A 7,158-nucleotide genomic window follows, 5' to 3' on the forward strand; every position below is an offset into this window, starting at 1 on the left:
TGAATGTTGATATCATTATGATGTTATAAATATTATTTCCTATAGATCCAAATAGAGAAGTATGATTGCATTTTCTTTTCTAAACACTTATTTGTCTTTGGGTATTTGCCTGGTTGTTTCACTTATATAATTTGCTTTCCAAATATTCTTAATGCTTTCAAAATGTTTCATCATATTATCTATCAGGTTTCCTTTTTCCTGGAGCCCTTCCTCCTGGGCCTTCTGTCCTCTTGATCTCTGGCCTGGCTATTCTCTAGGTCTATGGCAGAGCTCTCATCCTGTGATTTCTATTCATTGCCTTCTTGGATACCTTGCATTGAAAAAACAGTGGAGAGGGAGCAAAAAAGGCGACAACTTTTCTGAAAGTTCTATTTCTGATATGTTGGACTATTTTCTATATGTTCTACTGAGATGAGAAGAATTTTTAAATCAGACTTAATCACTGGGATCATACATCAGGCTTGACTTGGGTATAAAATGAATCCTGACTCAGTATTTCTGACAACCAAGTAATACTCAGAATGAGTACTGGTTGTTTTTGTCCCAGCTTTATTGAAATATAATTGTTACATAATATTGTGTAAGTTTAAGGTAGACACCTAGTGATTTGACATATGTTTGACAGTATTACAAAATTATTACTACAATAAGATTAGTTAACTCATTCATCACCTCACATAGTTAATAGTTTTTGTGTGTGTGGTGAGAACTTTTAAGGTCTACTCTGTTAGCAACTTTCAAATATACAACACAGTATTGTTAACTAAGGTCACCATGTTGCACATTACATCCCCAGAACTTATTCATCTTATAACTGAAAGGTTGTACCCTTTGATTGCTTCACCCATCACCCTCCTTCCCCCACCAGCAACCACCAATCTGCCCTCTGTTTCTGAGTTTGTTTGTTTTAGATTTCCCATATGTGAGATCATACAGTACTTGTCTCTGTCTGACGTATTTCACTCAGCATAATGCCCTCAAGGTTCATCCACATTGTGACAAATGGTAGGATTTACTTCTTTTTCAATGGCTGAATAATTTTCCTTTGTGTGTGTGTGTGTGTGTGTGTGTGTGTGTATCACATTTTCTTCACCCCTTCGTCCTTAGATGGACATTTAGGTTGTTGCCATGTTTGGCTATTTTAGATAATGCTGCAATGAATATGTGGGCACAGATCTCTCTTCAAGATAATGATTTCATTTCCTTTAGATATATACCCAGAAGTGAAATTGCTGGATCATATGGTGATTCTATTTTTTCTTCAGTTACGAGCCCCAAGTCTTTTATATAATGAATGAAAGAACTGTTGAAAAACATTTGTTTACATTCGAAATCTGATTGCTTTCTGAAGAGTAGATAGATCCCTTATCAGTAATACTGAGAATTAATTATTGCACAATTATTAAAATCCTGTAATGTAGAATGAAATTCCAGAAAATGTAAAAGTTTAATTAGACCTCACTAATGTCTAATATGTATGCTAAATAACATAAGCCTCTTTCCTGGCTTTCCACTGAGAAGGAATCACAGCACACAGGTCAGTCCTTCTGTAAAGTTTTGTTGGGTACTTAATACAGTCAAGATCCAAGTGTCCTGAGAGTTCTTATTTTTGCCACATTCTCCTCTCTTAGTCTTCTTTCTCTTTTTCTCCATTCTAAAAATCACCCATCGAACTTCCTCTACCTCCCATTCCATCTACCTTTCACTTCCTGTCTCTCCATCTCTACCTCTTCTCTCAGCTGTCATTTGCTCAACACAAGTGCCTTCTATGTATTCCCAGGGACTTTGCCATATGTATCACCCTGATTTTTAACTTATCCAGAGTGCTGTGATGAATATTTTATAGGCATTCAAGATATTACTGGCTATTGAAAGATTTTAGAACTATAGGCAAATGGTATTTCACTTATATCCTTGCATCTAAGTCAACTTTAAAAAGCTGCATGTCTTTATACCCTTATAACAATAGGCATCTTCGTTGACTTCAGGATTATTCCGTAGTTTCATTAATTAATTTTCTGACAGAAAGAGAAATCAGGGAGGATGAATAGATACTGTGATCTTTGGATTTGGCCTGAAGGTTATTAAGGATTTCAATGGAGATGGAATCCGTGCAGAGGAAAGGCCAAAAACAAAACAAAACAGATGTATTAGTTTTCTAATGCTGCTGTGACAAGTTATCATAAACTTAATCTCTTAAAACAACACAAACTTATTTCTTTTTTCTTTTTTGGCCGCGTTGCACCCCATGTGGGATCTTAGTTCCTGGCCCAGGGATCAACCCACTCCCGCTGCAGTGGAAGCGCAGTCTTAACCACTGGACCCCTGGGGAAGTCCCAAAACAACACAGACTTATTATCTTACAGTTCTGCAGATCAGAAGTCCTATCCAGCTTTCAGTGAACTAAGGTCAAATTGTCAGCCAGGTGCATTCTAGAGGCTGCCTGGTTTCCATGACTAGTGGCCTCCTTCCTTCACCTTCAAAGCCAGCAGCATCATGCTGTCTGCCATCTCTATGCTTCTCACAATTCTCTCTTCCACTTCTAAGGACTCTGGTGATTACATTGAGCCCATGTGGATAATTAAGGGTAGCTTCCCTATCTTAAAATCAGCTGACTAGCTGATTAATTCCTTCTGCAATCTTCATTTCCCTTTGCTATGTAACCTAACACATTCAGAGGTTCCAGAGATTAGGATATAGACATCTTTGGGGAGATGGGTATTATTATTTTTTATGTATGTATATATTTATTTTAATTGAAGTATAGTTGACTTACAGAGAGGGGTATTATTCTATCTGCCACAATGAACAAAGGAGAGGACCCAGGCAGTCCTAAAAAAGGGACAAATTATGGCATTAAGTAAACACCATAATTTGGAGGAGTAGGTGGTAACAAAGAAGCGCTGAAGACAGGATACTTCATGATGTTGGGAATACTTAACATTTTCATAGGCTGGAGAGAACTTGGATATGTCATGTAATTGTTGACAGAAAATAAAACACCAAAGTCAATTTGAACTGGCAAAAAAAATGTTAAAATTTCAGAAAAGAATAAAAAGTATACCACTTATCTCTTGAAAGACTCAAACTTAAAATAATGACAATAGGCAACTTAATGCAAAACACTGAAACAAGAAAGCCTATTTCTCTCAAGTTCAATAAAAATTACAAAAGGCTTATACTCCACAATTGCACAATTTGATGAATTTTGGATTGTAAATTGCTAAACAATTTTATATGACTTCTCATGACTGCTATATAATTCTTTCTTGGAGTCTGATTTTTTTCGTGGTATTTTGGTATTATGTCTGGGATCTTCTAATTTGCTTCTAAACCTAGAGAGAAAATCCTGGGCATATCTTCATGTATGCACAGACACAGCAACTGGGATGTTCTCCGTTTCCCACCATTTACCCCATTCTACGTCCATGCTCATAAAAAGCCACAAGGGTGGAGTAGATTTATGCAGCACGGAATAACAGCTTCACTTTTTCCTGCCGTTCTCACTGTGAGCCACAAACTAATCATTGTCAAAGAGAGTGAGATTAAAAGTCTCTGTTCCTTTTCAATTTGCCTGAGGTTTTCTTTCTTTTTTTTTTTTTTAACATCTTTATTGGACTATAATTGCTTTACAATGGTGTGTGAGTTTCTGCTTTATAACAAAGTGAATCAGTTATACATATACATATGTTCCCATATCTCTTCCCTCTTGCGTCTCCCCCCTTCCCACCCTCCCTATCCCACCCCTCTAGGTGGTCACAAAGCACCGAGCTGATCTCCCTGTGCTATGCGGCTGCTTCCCACTAGCTATCTATTTTACATTTGGTAGTGTATATATGTCCATGCCACTCTCTCACCCTGTCACATCTTACCCTTCCAAAAAAAAAAGCTTCACCACAGGTGGAATTTAATACACTAGCATTCTCTTAGTTGCTAAAATTTTATTAAATGAAAAACGAAGTCTAAAACCTAAATTTCTGGGCTTCCCTGGTGGCGCAGTGGTTGAGAGTCTGCCTGCCAATGCAGGGGACACGGGTTCGAGCCCTGGTCTGGGAAGATCCCACATGCCGCGGAGCAACTAGGCCCGTGAGCCACAATTACTGAGCCTGCGCGTCTGGAGCCTGTGCTCCGCAACAAGAGAGGCCGCGATAGTGAGAGGCCCGCGCACCGCGATGAAGAGTGGCCCCCGCTTGCCGCAACTAGAGAAAGCCCTCGCACAGAAATGAAGACCCAACACAGCCATAAATAAATAAATAAATAAATAAATAATAAAAAAAATAAATAAATAAAACCTAAATTTCTGTGTATTTTTGAAATGGCTATTTTAAAAATACAATCTATAGCTCTCTTCTCTCTCTTCTGCTTCTGAGTCATTGTGCTTACATTTTCTCTTTTCTGAGCACAAAAATAGCAAATCTAGACAGCCCAAAGAAATAAATATGGAAACAATAGATTAATATAATAATGGAATTTTAAAGTCGTAGGAGACTTTGGAAGTAGTCTAGACCAGAGAATTTCTCAAAAATTCTTTTACTATGATCCCTGAAGAAAGAGCAGAAGATCCTGAAGCCCACCTATTTCCATTTTCTAATGAAAACAGATAGTGATGGTGAATGGATCCATAGAAGTTGAAGTAGAACCAGAATTCTAGTTGTCCTCAAACCAGCAATATGTAAAAAGGATAATCTACAGAATATGAATCACTCACCTGTAAGAACTGAAGAAAGGACTTGCTTTCTGGGGACCCACAGGAGCCAATGGTGTAGTTCCAGTCCAAGCCCAAAGGCCTGAGTACCAGCAGAGCTAATGATGCAAGTTCAGTCTGAAAGCCAGCAGAGTAAATACTCAAGAAGAGCCAACCTTTCAGTCTGACTCTGAAGGCAGGAAAAAAAAGCTGATGTCCCAGTTCAAAGGCAGTCAGGCAGGAGGAGTTCCCTCTTACTCGCAGGAGGGTCAGCCTTTTTATTCTACTCAGGTCTTCATCTGATTGGATGAGGGCCGCCCACATTAGGGAGGGCAATCTGCTTTACTCAGTCTATTGATTGCAAGGTTAATCTCATTCAAAAACACTCTCACAGACACACTCAGAATACTGTTTGACCAAGTATCTGGGGACCTTGTGGTCCAGTCAAGGTGACACATAAAATTAACGATCACAGCCCATAAGGTAGGGTGACATCTCACAATAGGTTGCAGACTATGCCTATAAAGTTACTTTCACCTGGTCTGGTTTCCCACCAAAGCAATCTCTCAACAAAATTGCTGCTGCAGGGCCATGTTACATTGACCTGAAGAGTGTCTCACTGTAATTTCAATTTGTCCTACTTCTAACCTGTGGAACTACTCAGAATAAGTCTATACTTTATTCCACATACTGGCCTTTCAAATAAATGAAGACCCCTGTTATATTCTCCCTAGTGTTTTTTTCCCAAGTTAAATATTCCCAGTCTATTCCTCTAATCCTCACAGAATATATTTCTTTGATGCACTGCAGTTTTGTCAGTTTTCATAAAATATGATGCCTTAAACTGAACACATTCTAAATGCGTTCTAACTCCTTTATACTGAAAAATAACAACTTTGAGTCTCCATTTATGTTCTTCCCATAAAACAAAAGGAACTTTTGTTGAGAGAACTGCTGAAACCATTATTTGTGACTATAATACCAATAATGAAACTAGCCTTAATATAAGTTGTCCAAGTACTTTACATAAATGATCCTCATATATATATATATATATATATATATGTCTATTGATTGAAATATATATAATCTCACATTTCCTGCAATGTATCATTTTCCTTGAGACTAGAAGTAAGTGGAGGTCACACTGAATACCTAACCATCCTGATTTTCTTAGGTATCTACCCATCCCTCTTGTGACTCAGGTGAAGGTGACTCATCCCCAGCCCAGGAGTAAATCCTGATTGGTCTAAGCCAATTAGGGTGTTTCCAAATGGGAGCAATCCCCCTTTCAATATTGGTTTAATGGCAGGCATGTGATACATTTCTGGCCAATTAGACATGTAGAAAAATCTGCTGGAGTTGCTTCTTGGAAAGATTTCCTCATTCATAAACAGGAGATCCCAAGAAATGGCCTCTTTCCTGCCTCTGGATGTTATAACTGGATGTATTGCCTGGAACTGCTATAGCCATTTTGCTATCAGCTGAAAATGTCAGAGTGAAGACATCGAAAGAACCTGAGACCTTGATACTACCCAACCCCTTCTCCAAGTTTTCTGCCCTTCCTCTGTAACTTCCTATTATACAAGATAATGAAGTCCCTTACTGTTTAAGTCAAACTGAACCAGGGTTTTCTGGTACTTGCAGCCAAAGTCATCTTAATTGACAAATTCTGCCCCTGAACATTTCAAAGACTGAGTTAACCTTCAACTCACAATTGGTGGGAAATCCAATATCCTCCCAATATTTCTTTGAATTTCCTTGGGTTGACATTCTCCAAGTCCAACTTCTTGATTCTACTGAACTCTTGCTCTCTCATCTCATACCCTTTGGCAAAATGTTTCCTTACGCAGCCATGGAGCATGACTTCTTTTCCTCAATATAAAAAAAAATCCACTCGCATAAAACACACAGAGTTGTGTGTGTGTGTGTGTGTGTGTGCGTGTCAAACTTTATTGAAGGTTTAGGGTAAGGGAATAGAGTTTACATCACTCCAGTAAAACATCTTAAAGTGGATTATTAGACATTGTTGTTTTTAAACATCCTCAGCAATTCTATCTATTGGAATTTTTCACTGGTCGCCTTCCATAGTCACTAGTCTCTGCTTTCATTCTTCAGGCTAATCTCTTCAGGAAGAAGCACTTCATCACAATCCTCAGACCTTGTTTTCAAATCAGTTTAGTTTTCCACTTACTTAGGGGCTCCAGTTTTCCATACTTTTGCATATCAAAACATATCAAAACTCAGTACATGCACTGCTAAGTTAAGAGCCATCTATCTACTCTGGGTCTTACTTTTGAGGGGCATGGAAAAATTGGCAGATGCTTAAAAATTTCAGTCTCTCCGTTCTTCCTCTTCTACCAGACTTTGCAAAAGGAAGGAAACAACATAGTGAGTAATTTCCCCACTGATATGGATTCTGCCACCCCACCTTAGACGAAAGAAGCAGCTATAGTCACTCTGAGTTTTAAATA

This window comes from Eubalaena glacialis, chromosome 8 (assembly GCF_028564815.1).
Source record: "Eubalaena glacialis isolate mEubGla1 chromosome 8, mEubGla1.1.hap2.+ XY, whole genome shotgun sequence".
Lineage (NCBI taxonomy): Eukaryota > Metazoa > Chordata > Mammalia > Artiodactyla > Balaenidae > Eubalaena > Eubalaena glacialis.